The sequence below is a fragment of the Cupressus sempervirens genome, chromosome 10, assembly GCF_028749045.1.
Source record: "Cupressus sempervirens isolate cs-2001-9-10 chromosome 10, ASM2874904v1, whole genome shotgun sequence".
Classification (NCBI taxonomy): domain Eukaryota; kingdom Viridiplantae; phylum Streptophyta; class Pinopsida; order Cupressales; family Cupressaceae; genus Cupressus; species Cupressus sempervirens.
In genome coordinates, this window is record NC_143127.1 from 535,525,632 (window position 1) to 535,541,488 (window position 15,857).

Consider the following 15,857-nt stretch of genomic DNA (forward strand, 5'->3'; position numbering starts at 1 on the left):
GAGCCTTGAATACATATTACATCCTTGTATTTATAGGAAACCCCATCCTTAATGCAATTTTTGGATCTAGTAGTTTTTTCTTGTAAAAAGCATGCTAAAATCACTAATTTTGAGCAATTTATGTACAAACAGACACCTAAATAGGTGTTAAGTAGGCTTGCACTCTTTATTTATTAATTACATAGTACATCAACCTTACAAGACTAAAGAACCCATAAAGAAGAAGAAGATAAGAAGAGAGAAAAATTGTGATGATTTGGGAGCCTCTAGCACTTATTTAGATGCAAACTTGGGCTTCGCTTTGTGTCTCTATTAGTTAAATTTATGCCAAAACGTATTTTTGCTGCATGAAATGCTAAAAAATGGAACTTAAAATTAACTATTGGTGACACTACAATTGATCCAAAACTATTAACACACATGCGCAACTTGCAAAATTATGCACCTATGCACCTTCAGATGTCACATGGTCAAAACTGACAGGATTTTCCTAACTCCCAACATTTCAGTTTCCAACATCTGGGTCTTCATGCCCTTGTACCAAAATGATGTTTGGATGCATTGCTTTGAATTTCTTGATAGTGGAGGTAATCTTTTGAGGTTTTGGTAGGTTGAGATCTTGATACTTTCTTCTCACTTCCCTGTGAAAATCCTAGACCTCTTGCCTTACTCTGACAAAATCCTCCATTTTGAAGTCCAATTCCTTCAGTACTACTTCAACTTTGAATATTCTCTGCATATCATCTTCAAAGGATGTTTCCTCGATGGATGCCCATAATTGTTGCACTAATACTTCTGTTGAGCAGAGTTGAGTCCTGGAGTAATCTTGAAAAATCTCCAAACAAGGCACACTATAAAATTTATTAGCCTCCAAAATTTGAGATTGGGCTCTAGCCTATGCTTCTTCGATATCCTTAGATAGGTCCAACATGACCTTATTTTCTGATTGAATGTTCTCTATCCAATCATCTATCTTATCAAGCCCTTCCCCTAAATATACACTAAAAAAAGTTTGATATTTTTGACCTTTTATGGTCCTTAATGCCTCTAAGTCATTTGTCTAGGTAAAAACTTTGTTTACTAATCCAAAATGGTTGTTCACTATTGGTAGATTATTCGCGTTCTTCTGTATACTATAAAATATATGCATGTTAGCCTCTATGATCTCAACCCTTGCTCTTCAAAACTATAACACCATCTCTTGTGCGGATCCAAAAATGAGTTAGTGGACTCTGGGGCCGGAGATCATTTCTCAAGGGTAACTACTAATGTAATCTTGGGGTTATCAGGGTCAACAAGGTTGCCTCTCACAAAACCTTTCAAAACTTTATTTTGCCTCCTTAAAACTTGGATCTCCTCTTTTCTTTGATCCAATTATTGAAACACTTATTTCAACCCCAAAGTCATCAAAGCTTTGGCAATGTCTATGGTAGGCTTTACCAAAATGACCTCCTATATCTCAAAATATTGAGGTGTGATGTCCTTATGATTGACATGGAGCAGAGGAATATATATCTATCAAATCATGGAATCCTTCATGTTCCTTGAGATGAAGGCTATTCGATGTGGCTCTTCTATAGGGGACATTGTTGTTCTCACTAGTTGCATCAAAATTGTCATTCCCTCTATCTTTGTTTATATGTACCTTATTTGATTGGTCTTGATTTCTCATGTCAACCATATCAGAGTCATACCTAAGGAGGATATGTCTTGGCTCAATGATGAGACAATGGTAACTACTAGGCCCAATCCCTTATCCATGCTCCCTGAGGTCTCTCTCACTCCCATCTATTCCATATTGGATGTAATTACTATTGTTGTTGGAACAAAGGAGGATGATTGTACCAAATGAGGGGATTGTTCTTTTGTTATGCCCACCAAACCCTCTTGTAGAGCCTCCTCTATAAAATCCACTTGTGTTTCCTCTGCATTGCCTTGACTTGGCTCTTCCAACACTAGAGGGGTCACTTGGATAGTCTCTTATTTTGGTGGTGGTGGTGGAGGTGTTTTTTGTTTCTTGGGAGGTGGAGGAGATATGCCTACTGGTCCCTATGGGAGAGGAGGTATATTATTCTAGTTATCACCCAAAGGCTCTTGGTTTGGTGTGTCCCTTATCCCTCCTTCCTTTAAATGTGTTCCCACGAGCATCTAACCAATTTTAGACAAATCAAATATGTCAAACCCACTCCCCATTATTTACTCAGTTCATCCTTCCCTTTCTTGATCTATAACATCATCAATCTAGATGGGTTGGTCCTTAGTAGCTAGGCGTGTTTGTGTAGCACTTCTCCTCCTTTCCTCTTCTGCCAGCTGTAATCACCTCAAAATGGTCATCTAGACTATTAGCCCCCTTCTTAGCAATTTGGCTAAATTAATTAATCATTTTCCTAGACCAAATTTCTAAACATCAATTAATTTGATTATAACCCATAGTTTGACTATACTATCCTAAGTTCATTATTTGATTAAAAGAACATGTCCCCTTTTAATTAAATAAGATACCCCATTCTTTTAACCCACTCAATGTGCACACATAAAGTCATTTTTGTATTTTACAAATTAAAAGAAAAGGTTTTCTTTGTCTCACATGCAAAGTCAACTCTTTTATAATTGGTTGACTTCCTCGTGCATATGGATCATGCCAAAGTCAACTTGCACCCTTGATCGTTCATCCCTTGATCTTGATCTCCACCATCCGTATGTCCTTTAAAGAAAGATCTCTTCCCTTCTCAAAGGATCCACACTCTTAGTATTGTTATGTTGTAGGTTTATCAATCGAATTCTTGAGAGCTTATGGAGAACTTCTATCCTCTTGTCCAAATTCTCTCATACCATGGCATTTTGGCTTAGATTCATATAACTTAGCTTGTATTTTGCAATAATCTAGGTCACATAGCTTAAATATTTTGGATGTATATCACACTCTCATCTTGTTTAATATAATTGCATTTTGCATTGCATGCTAGCTTAGTTCATACTTGCATTGCATTTTGAGAGTTGTCTTGGATATTGGCATTCTTGCTCTTGTCTCAAAGAACCTCCCATTGCATGGTTTACTAGCAAGGGATGTGTCTCAAAGACTTAGCTAAGAGCTACCATTGTTGGTCACGATTCATCTCACTATGTTACTATTTTCTCTTACCTGCATGATTAGATTATTATTAAAAATCTCACGCACAACCAAAAATGCCAACTCTTTTGCAATGCCTCACACTACACTTTGGTCTCTGGTGACTTGTATAGGAAGGGTCTAGACAGAATGCTACTTAAGTGTCTAAAGCTAGAAGAGGTTGAAAAGGCATTAGTTGAAGTTCATGATGATACTTGTGGGGCACACTCAAATGAACTTGCACTTTTTCAAAAATTGCTTAGGGTGGGTTATTATTGGCCAACCATGCAAGCTGACGCTATTTGCTATGCTAAATCTTGTAAGAAATGTCAGCTTCATGGTAACTTGATTCATGCTCCTAGACGTGAGCTTTTACCTTCTGTTACATACTAGCCATTTCAACAATGGGCCTTTGACTTGGTAGAAAAGATTCATCCAAGTTCATCTAGTGGCCATAAGTTCATTATCACATTGACTAAATACTTCACCAAATGGGTTGATGCTGTCCCATTTTATGTTGCTACAGGCAAACATGTTGCCCTATTTATACTTAGCCACATCATTTTTTGCTACGACATCCCATCCTCCATCATTACTAATAATGGAGGACACTTCAAAAATATAGACCTAAAATAGTTTTGTAAGAAATTCAAAATCAAACAACATTGGTCCTTAATCTACTATCCCCAAGGGAACAGACAAGCTAAAGCTTCTAACAAAACATTGCTTAAAATCTTGCATAGAATGGTTCACAAATTAGGAAAAGACTAACACTTATAGATCAATCTGACACTATGGGTGTACAGAACCACCATACATACTCCTACAGGGGCCACACCCTTTTATTTAGTGTACGGTTCTAAGGCCGTCCTACCCTTAGAAGTTGAGATTCTCTCATTATGTGTCTCTCTACATGGTTTGATAACTGATTAAGACCATAGGGCTATGAGAGTAGAAGAGCTAAAAACCCTTGATGAGCATTGCAAGACTGCTTTCGACCATATGAGGGCTTATCAAAAGAAAATGTCTACTACATATAACAAGAAGATTCATCCCCATGAACTCCAAGTGGGTGAGCTTTGTAAGAATTTGGTATAGCTCTAATACCATGTAAGAATTTGCATTAGGGCAAAATCACGCAAGATCAAGGAAATCAAGCACAAGCACAAGAATAGACCAACAAGTTATGATTAGAAAAACAATATCCAAAATTGATGTATTGTGATTCAATGTTTTGTTATGTCATGTCATGTACATACACACTAGGAGTGCCTGTATATAAAGGCCTCTAGAATGCTTCTAGAATGTCTAAGAGTTAGCACACTAATAAGTCTTACAACTAGGCACATGTCCACCAAGTGTGGATTATCCTCCATTAAGCACATGAGTAAGTGTGATTATGAGAGGATAAGCCTACAAAGGTGTAGCATGCAAAATTATGTTGTAGACACCATGTCCTTAATTAAGAGTGTGTATAACTGTGTTGCCTACATGACAACTCAGTTAATGATGCAAGCTCCAATGTTGTAAACACCATGTGCTAAATTAAAGTTTCTCACTCCAATGTTGTCAACATGACAACTCATAAGAGTATGCAAACTCCTAGGTATCAAACTAATAAATAATAAAATAATGCATTGACCTAAGTAAACTTAAGTAAAGTGTAATAAGTAATTACTTATTTACACCGACAAGCTTGTGCTTAGAGAAAATCCCAAAAATCAACAGAACATAGAGCATGAAGGGAAATTTGAGCCTAACTGGTTGGGCCCTTACATTATCACAACAAAATTTGGGTTTGGTGCCTATTAGCTTTCTACTTTGGAAGAGGAACAATTGGTGGAGCGTATCAACGTGCTACATCTGAAAAAGTTCTACACTTAAAAGCTTACAACTTAGCTATTTGTACATATCTATTGACCCTAAAAAAATCCTAAAAAGCATAAAATGTCCTGAAAAAATGATCATCTTAGTGAAAACCTAGCAATAGGCACTTTGACGTATCACCAGAAAAATCAAAAAATTCAAAAATACAAAAAAATTTGAAAAAAGTTTAGAAAAAATATGCCAAGTGGTGAAAACCTAGAAATAGGCACTTCTTGAGACCCTCACACCTATGTCTATCAGTCTCACTCATTCCCTCTGCAACACATTTCCTAGCTTGGAATTGCCTCTTGTCCTCATCTCGGGGGAACAACTGCTTAGCCTATCAAGGTCTCCTTGTGCATTAGGGTTTCTTTGGAAAATCACAAAACAATGTTTCTCAACATTACACCCAACTTGACATCAATTATTTCTCAACACTTTTTAGATAGTCTACCTATAGTCTCAGATGTCATGATATTTCTCACTATTAGATTCAAGCCTTAAAGAAATGGCCATGACACACACACACACACACACACACACACACACACACACACACACACACACACACACACACACACACACACACAAACATTAAACTTGCTAAGCTATGATGAACTTTATCTTTCTTTGAGTGCTGTCTATGACAATTTATTTGCTATGTGCTCCCTCCCTAATAGTCTTTCAAGGATGTCATGGACTAGAAGACTAGGGGCACGGGGCATGTTTTACTTGCTTTCTGCTTGTGGGTATACTTTGTTAGTCTACAGTATTTAGAGCATTCATGCTTGTTCTACTTGACGCTTTGAATCTACAACATATCCTCCGTGTCTATTTTCGTAAGACCACACTTAGGGGTTATCCTAACACTTATGCCTTGATACAGGTGTAATTTTTCTATATTAAACTTAGGGAATCTAATCTCATAGCCATCTTGACTTACATATCTTTGATGCTTAGATTGGATTTCCACATTCCTATATGATATCAATCATATTCATATCCTCATAGTTATACTAGTTATGGTTGTATGATCTTATAATGTCCTTAATAAATGCTCAATGATCAAATTAGAGTCTAAATGTTTTGTATCCCTTTCAAGTAAACCAATTTGCATTTTAGTTTGCATCATAGGCTCATTTTCTAGCATAGTCTTGCATTTTTGCATATGGGGAGAGCTCTCTCTTCATCTTTTCTCAGACATGTCAGCTAATTGCTTTCATACTTTCTTTGCTTCTTCTTGATCATGTCTTTTCACCTTCTTGATCTTTCGCTTTGCCTCTTTGCTATCCTACCATCACAAGGGGTTAATCTAAAAATCACATCTGACCTATCCAAGTATTACATTTTCAAAACATAAGTCTATATCATACACATGAGAGCTAAAACCTATACATGAGAGAGATCTATGAACATATCAACATGATCATAAAACAATGCATACATGAGAAAAAAACTGGAAACATCACATATAAACATAAAAATGTTGAAAATCCATAAAATGAGGCAAGTACAGAAGACTATCACTCAAATTTAGTATCTCATATATATCAAGATGTGTCACAATACATGCATAATGTGAGATCCAAAATCTAGATACATGTCTCAAAATACATATGATCCAATAAAACTATCATGAAACATCATCCTAGACCTAAGACTGGCTTCCTCCCTCATGAGTCAGTTGTGCCAGGGGAGGAGCCACTCATGCTCACACTAGTGGCTGATCTGATCCACCAACCCTCTCCAAGTACATAGGTACTTGTCAGTCCATTGGAACTATGACAATGTACCATGCAATAGTAGGCTACCCTGGCTGTCTATTGCTCCACCTCCCACCGGGCCTCTGCTAGATCATCTCTCAACACTCTTTCTCACCTATCCTCCTTGGCCCATGCATCTACTAGCTACTGATCCCTGATTGCTATGGTTATCCTCAACCCCTATACCTCTACCTCCAAGGCTTGAAACCTAGCATTTCGATCATCATCTCCTTCAGTAGGCTACTCTTGCCATACCTCCACCTAGTTTGCTCTCCTGTGTCTTAGTAGATGCTCCTCCTCCTCCTCCTCTCTCATAGCCTAGGCCCACATCCACCTCCTCCCACTAGATCAAGAACTTCTCATGACCTCCATCCATTTGCCACCTCTACCTCTACCTTCGCCTCCTCTATCATCTCCTCCATCTCTTTTAATTTCCTCCTATCACTGGTGGAGCATCTGGCCATGTGAATATAGGAAACAAATTCCAATTGCATCTTATATAAGTATGCTGGGTCTACCCCCACATCTGCCACCTTTGGATAATAGTCCTAGGGCTCACACACCAAAGCTGCTATCTGTTGTAGGCCTACATGATAGGCAAGCATGAACAACCAACCCTATGCCTCCTCTCCATGAAACCGTGCATAAGTTGCAGTCTACACTAAGACCCCTTGCCACTAAGAAAATTGACACCATACCTGACTAATCACAAAATGCTCCACTATATCTGCATGCCTCCCAACTAGTGGTCAACTATAATGCATGTACTCTAGCTCCCAGGAGTCAGACCATCTGTGACATTGGTGGTACAACTGCCACACAAAAGAAGTAAGCTTATCCAAGACTCATCGATAATAGGTCACATCCCCACTTTGGCTCTAAGGTATGAATCCTGTGTACCATAAAATTAATGGCTCACTATGCTCTTGTAGCTGAACGAGTGGTCAAATCACTGCAATGTGCTCCCAAGCCCATAGCTGAGCCAACATTGGTCTGCATGCCCAGGTCCACCCACGATGATATACTACCTTATGTAGCTTGTGGTATGTAACTACTAAGATCATCGATCCCCATGCCATCCTTTGAGGTTGCCCAATCAAATTTGCCACTAATCTACCCCATCCTAGTGGGAAGCCCTTCTAGTCCCTGTCGGTAACCAGAGCCTGAGCGACTAGTGAACACATGAGATACGATAATGGGTACTCATCCCGATACTCATCCATGAGCCTCTCCTAGCTCAAATGATGGTCTAAGATGGTAACATCCTAAACAATCTCTTGACTGCCCTCCCCTTTGTTGGGGTATGATCATAATAAACCTATGACATGTAAAATAGAAAACCTCATAGTAGTATAAACCTCATAGTAGTATGCCTTGCATGGATATCTGAAAATTAAAACACAAAAGAGTAATCAAAACATAAAACTCATTGGATCACTATAGCATGGTACTTGAAGGATGCAATATACATCCTCTAGTGTGATGGTGGCCTCTCTAGTTGGCAAATGAAGGGTGTTGTGCTCGCTATGCCATCGCTCAGCTAACACAATCAATAACATGTGGTTCATCTGTATATGGGGCATCTGTGTCACCCACTTCAACCCCATACTTGATATGGCAGCTCCCTCATCATTAGTCAAACACTATAGGACATGCAACCCCACCACTTTGGGGGCCCTAACAAGAAGTGTAGGAAACACAATTAGTAAAATGAAGTAAAATGAACATTAGTAACATCGAAACAATGCTCTAAAAAGCTCAAAAAATAGACTGTACGATACTTGTTTCTATAGATAGTAAATACATTTTATAGACATAGTATCATATGATACTTCTCATAGTATTTGGTGATACTTTTTGCCTAGGTGATATTTCGCACTAGGCGAGATGATATTTGGGTATGGCTGAAATAATATACCTTTTTAAAGTAAAGTGATACTTTTTTCTAACAGAAATATCGTGTGATGCTTCTCAAAGTACTCGTGTGATACTTTTAAAGTATCGTATGATATTTCTCATACAAACCCGTAAAATGTGCAAAAATGACATAAATGCATACAAAAATGATAAAATTTTGATAATTTACCCAGGCCTCATAGTTAAGTGGCCGGTTTTGAAATCGGCTACGCTCAAAATGGTGTTTGTAGATTAGAATGCTCACTAAAACCATTTTCTCTCTCCAGACCACTCAAAAGATCTCAAAACCACAAAAGACAAATGAATTGAAAATGACACTTGGACCCCTTATATAACTTTTTGACCTCATTTTGACTCATTTTTCAAACTCCTCAAAATTTTGCAAAACTTGCACCCCTAGCCAATTTCGATGTTCTAGATCCATTTTCGAGATTGAGATCAAAATCAGAGTTCATTAGTCAAAATCACATTTCAAAATTCTACCTTCTTCTATGCAGTTAGCCGACCTTTTGAGGTCTAAACTTTGAATTTTCATTGGGGCATCTTTATTTCTCCATGTCTTCACCATTTCTACACCTCATATCTACTTCGATTCACATTCATCATTTTTTCTATTTGATTTAACCTAATTTGCATACTTTATCCTTCATGGTCAACTTTGGTCAAACTAGGGCATTCTATCATTCCTTAATGGCCACTCTTTGGTTCTAATCATATATCTGTCATCATGGACTTTTCTATATCTCAATTTTCTCATATTTGGCTCATTTCTACATTCCCTTTATCTCATTTCAATTTTGATCCCAAGGGGGCATAAATACTCTATCATCACTTGCTACAATTATCTATTTCTTAGGAGCATATGTTTGATCTTTTCATGTGCTCTTGATCCATCTAGTTTGCTTGGTATTAGCATTCTTCTTGAGTTTTGACACCATCTCTTTCCTAGTGTTCAATATTATCACTATCAGGCTGTACATTTAGGATATGCTATCTCTTTCTGTATTTGATTCTATGGAATCAAATATCTCTATCTATTGTTGCCTACTTGGCCTCTATTTTCTTTGACATCATGTGTTACCAGATTGATCACACATTAGTCAAAGAGGGGCAAATGTAATCACCTAAAAATGGTCATCTAGACTATTAGCCCCCTTCTCAACATTTTGACTAAATTAATTAATCATTTGCCTAGACCAAATTGCTAAAAATCAAATAATTTGTTTATAACCTATAGTTTGACTATACTATCCTAAGTTCATTATTTGATTAAAAGAACATGTCCCATTTTAATTAAATAAAATACCCAATTCTTCTAACCCACTTAATGTGCACACATAAAGTCCTTTTTCTAATTTACAAATTAAAAGAAAAGGCTTTTTTTTGTCTCACATGCAAAGTCAACTCTTTTCTTATTGGTTGACTTCCTCTTGGACATGGATCCTTCCAAAGTCAACTTGCACCCTTGATCCTTCATCCCTTGATCTTAATCTCCACCATCTATACATCTTTAAAAGAAAGAGCTCTTCCCTTCTCAAAGGATCCACACTCTTAGTATTGTTACGCTGTAGGTTTATCGATCAAATTCTTAAGAGCTTGTGGAGAAATTCTACCCTCTTGTCTAAATTCTCTCATACCATGGCATTTTAGCTTAGATTCATATAACTTAGCTTCTATTTTTCAATAATCTAGATCACATAGCTTAAATAGTTTGGATGTGTAACACACTCTCATCTTGTTTAATATAGTTGTATTTTGGATTGCATGCTAGCTTAGTTCATACTTGCATTACATTTTGAGAGTTCTCTTGAGCATTGGCATTCTTGCTCTTGTCTCAAAGAACCTTCCATTGCATGGTTTACTAGCAAGGGTTATGTCTCAAAGACTCAAGTGAGAGCTATTTGCATTGCTCTAAACATACCCTTGCACTCCATGGATAGGGAGCTCTAAGCCTATATTCAAAGCATTCCAATCTCATGGAATCACTTGGATAGAAGGGTGTAGAGTGTGACACAATATTAGTGTACATCACCTATGCTAAATTTGTCCTCCTATTAAGAGAGAGGTGTTTAATTTCATCCTCATCTTTCTCTTCCTCTTCCACCTCAGGGATGATCTCAAGAATTCGAGGTGAGGTAGTGCTATTCCTCTTCAACTTCTTCCTCTTGGTCCCCATGACCACTATTTCTATTTAGCTCTTCTTGGGAATAGAGGGAGAGGCATCTATTTGTGTTGGGGGTCCCTTTGGTTGGACTTCTTCTAGTTCAATAAATTTTCTTTTTTTTCCCCTTGACCTTGGTATTCTTTTAGAAATAGGTCACATCCCCGTCATGTCCATATATAGTCTCAGGCCTGACCAAGGACTTCTCATGGTAGTTAGGGATAGTAACTTTAGTCCCTTTACCTTTCTTAGTCCTTGCAAGTGCTTGTAGAATTGAGATAGTGGGTATTGGTTCCAAATCAAAAGGCATCTTGACCCAGTGCTTTGTGAGATGAACAACATACCCAACATGGTGTTGAATATCATTATTCTCTTCCCTAGAGACCTCTGTATTCATGATAAGATGATCAAAGATGTTATCTCTATTAATTAGGGGGTTGAGGACATCCAAGCTATTCTTATTCCATACTTTGAGAGATATGTGCAAATTCAATACCTTTTCTACAAGTATTAAACTCATCCTATAATTGCTCTTTATCCGAACCTCATAGTCATCTACACCATTTTTGCAATGGTTCTCAATGGAATCATCCAGAATGAACTCCTTCCCTATGATCTATTAGATCATCCCAATATTATAAAAATAGAGCTGGGGCATTGAGTAGTCATCCAAAGGATACTGATCCCATTCTATCTCATATGTAGAAATATCTTGCTTCTATTTCACCTCAAAGGGCCCTATAGTGATAGGCCACACCTATGTGTTCTGATGTATCTTTCAGATTCTGCCATATATGGAAGCCAATTGCATGACAATCTCTACAACCACAAACCTATTTTATGGATAGCACAAAAAATTCTCATGGCACAAAAGAGTTCTCTCCACTTGGATGTAGGTATAGGTGTTGAACTAGATAAAACAATAGCCCACTTGTGTCACTCAGGCTGAGGCTTCCATAGACAACCTTTTCACATAATCACCTTCAATTAACTAGATTATAGAGAAAACAAAGGAATTGATCATTATTTGGTATTCTAGGATCTTATCTAGGAGCTTCTTTCATGTTAATTGGGGGTACACAATATATGGTCACGCATTAGACTCCTGTTGACAACCTCTCTTTACCATTCTCAGATAGTTTGTTGGTTTGGCCCCTAGTAAGTAGACCACATATGGCATCATATATAATTGAGGATCATCCTTCACTGAAGTAAGTTATTCATCCATGGAATAGATGATTATCGCACCTTAATAAATCTTCATGGTCTTTCCCCTAATGGTCTCTATGAAGTGGACCATCCAAGTCTCTAAGTGGCTGGCCACAAGGAGTCCCATTACTCGACTTAGGAGGACAATGCTTTAGCCAATGTCATCGACCATGTATTCCTTGGTCATATCCACCTTTCCTACTCGCCTATTAGAAGGGGGACTAGAAATAAAGTATTTCTCTGGTACCAAGTCTCTTGCTTCTCGCTCATGTTCTTTATACCACCTGTCTACTGTGTTGTATGTGATCTTCTGATTTTGGTCAATGATAGGTAGATGGAAGACCTTATCAATTTTATATGGCCTTATATCTAGTATAATCTCCCCAAACATGCTCTTCACCACCTTCTCTTTAGGAACGTAGTGCTGAGATAATGTCATGATCAGCTCAAAAGATTGTAATGACACCAGATGAGACCCAGTATTCACTAGACCACTTAAGATAAGGGAGGAGATAATATTTGGTCTCTCATGTGGCTTAATGCAGATCATGAGGAACACATTCCAATAAATATGCCCTAGCTCCATGTCTCAGATCTCAGAGTGTGCGTAGATGAATCAATACTTCTTTGGTACCCCTAGGAATTTGAACTATACCAATGTTGGGGTGATCTTCCGTGGTGTGGATGATGATGACACCATTTCAACCTGCATAAAAGTCAAAGATTAGTATTTTATAGGTAGGAGGGAAAAAATATGCTCGAAGAATGGACCAGACTAATGGAAAACTAAAGAAAAGGGCAAAAAATTGACAAAAGGCTCAAATTGGTGCACTAGAACACCTAGCACACTTGTGCAGGTGTAGTGAGTGCACTTAGTATGCGAGAAGGGTTTTTGCAATCTTTAATGGTGCACTTGGAACAATTGCACACTTACGCAGGGCAGTTAGTTTCTGGGTGAGGGCTAGTTGCACTTTAAGGGGCACATGTTGGCATCTTGGCACATATTGTGCACCCTAAAGGGTGTGCATGATGCATGATGGTTTACCTTGAGTGTAAATATGTGGGGATTTTAATGTTTGCACAACTTTGAAGGTGCATAGGTTCGCTAGCTAGGAGCCTGGAGATCATAATGAATGCTAATAGAACCCCTCCCCTTTATTTATAGGTGCACAGAATCAGACAATGCACACTTAGCACACCTTTATAGGGTGTGCATATACACTTGTGTGTACATGCCAAAGATTTCAAGGAAGCACAAATGATGCACCCTTTCTCATATGATCAGAAGATCACAACCCTATCTAGCATTGGGCTTTGTATTTTCTAGCCTTACAATCTTATGATCACAACCAACCTACTTTTTTTTTCATAACTCCAAAAGCATCCTCTAACTACTCATGTGATCTCATGATCTTCCTTCTTGCATCTGATCTTATGATTAGCTTGAGATCGTAAGTCTTTATCTTTTCCTTTTCGATCACACGAAGCTCTCATATCTTTTTAACTCTCAATGTAGAAGACTTCCAACCACATGATAAGCACAACATCAGAAATCTCAGATAAAACATCAAGTTTTGAAGGTTAGATGAGATTCAAAATAGATTTTTTTGCATGACTATAGATGAAAACCACATGTTTAGAGGAAAATAATAAGACCATTTATTTGAATTCCATAATAACATTTATTTGAATACCATTTAATTTTTTTGACTCATTTGTTATATTGTAAAATAGATTACATCATTGAGGGTAGACTAGTTGGTCAATCTGTTGAAAAATACATATTACAGGTGCATGTTCAAACCTTGCCTAGATAAAGGTCCATTTTTCCTAGCCATTCCTAGAGTGGGTCCCCTTCTTGTTATCATGTGGCATGAAGGATTACTTTTTCCTTACTTGGATTGACTTGACTACAGGCCAAATCTATAGGACAACTCTTAGATTAAAAAATTAATAGTATATAATTGCTTACATATGCAATTAACAACTGTAAATAAAGTCTACAATTATACATTAAATTTATGATTATATAAAATTATCTACGAATTAATAGAAATTGAGTTCACCAATTTAAAATAATTCACCTATTCTACATAGTTAATATTTTTAAATTATAAATAAATTATCATTTATTTTTTATTAACATACATCATAAATTGTTGAAGTGATTCCTTTAAAACTTAGTAGTGTGTATGTCACTAGTGAGTTTGGCTACAACTAAATTATTATGATATATAAAATATAATTTAAATAGGTGAAGTTATTTATAGTTTATTGTAAATATAATGGAGAAATGTATTTCTAGATTACATATAACTAGATATGTCATAGGAAATCATTGCCAATAAATTCCATAGTGGGTAGTTTTATTGTTGTGTAACTAGAGGATAAAAATGGTGCATGCTTTAGAGTTGAGAGTCTAAAATTGTTAACTCTAAACTTAATAGAATTTAATGCTATGGCAACATGTTTCTTTTTTTATTTCCAAGAAGAAACCTAAGATTGAACGTTTTGTTGAGTTGGGGGACCTTGAATAGAGTTCGGAGGTGGGCATAGATTCTCTCACAAAATTGCCTCTTACCCTCAGTAGAAGAAAATGATAGACATGCAACTTAGTCAAGAGGTGGACACAGACTTTGAGTCCAAGGAAAGTGAGAAGAAGGCGAATAGGGCAAAAAAATAGAAAGTTGTGAGGGGAAATTATGTTGAAGGGGAGGATGAGGTTTTAGAGTCAAAGAGTGGAAAAACCTCATTGACGCTTTAACTATGAGTAGGGACATCACTCATGTTTTTGCATTTTAAAAATGGAAACGACATGGACCTTACCACCAAGAAGGTTGTCAAGGATTTAATGGACTCCTCCCCCATGAAAACCTCCTCCCACCTCTCCAAGGTAGCCTAGGCTACTTCCACCTCCCTTACTTGTAATCCCCACTCCCCCCCCCCAATAAGAAAATGAACCCCCATAGCCTCCCTCTATGTAGGAAGATTTTACTATGCAAGAAAATGTCAAGGATTAGGCTTGTGGTTCACTGGAGGAGGATATGATAAGTCTCAAAAGGGAGGTTGAGAACATGAAAGGGATGATCTTAGACTTTGGACATGAACTTCACCACTCTGGAATAATTCTTGGTCAAGGTTATGCACATAGTGACGATGACCCTCTAGCTTCTCCACCAGGTGAAGGAGAAAGTCATGGGTGATGGAGATGAATGCAACTGCTTGCATTTCTACATGTTTATTTTTGATGACTGAATATAGGTTCAGGTGTCTAAACCTCTCTTGGTCCAAGCGACAAGGGAGAATGAGGGTTTTCCCTTAGGTCATTTTTTGTGTATTTTTCTATGGTGATATTCCCGTCATGCATGGTAGATAATTTTATTCTTATTATAAGACTCTAATGATGGTTGCTGATAGTAGTATTTTTTTAAGTAGTTTCAATACTTTATTGTTTATGAATGCTATCTGATACTGTTGTCTATTGATAGCTAGTAGGTTAGTTATCTGGTTGGTTTCCTTTTAGTACTGGTTGTTTTTTATGTTAAATATGGGTATTGGCTAAGCTGTTAATGTGTTGGTCTTCCACTTGTTGTTGGTCGGCTATAAGTAGTTCTACCTTTTGATTGAAGTAGTTATGCCTCTTGATTGTTCTACTAGGCCAGTCATCCATTTTTGACTACTTTTAATATTAAAAACATGCTTCTGTCGTCATTCTTGGAAGGTTTTTTTCCTTGGAATGTGTACACTTTTATACTATTATTTTAATACTTCTTTACTTTTAGATAATATAAAATATGAATCCTATATTTTTAATGAAAATTTATGAATGAGG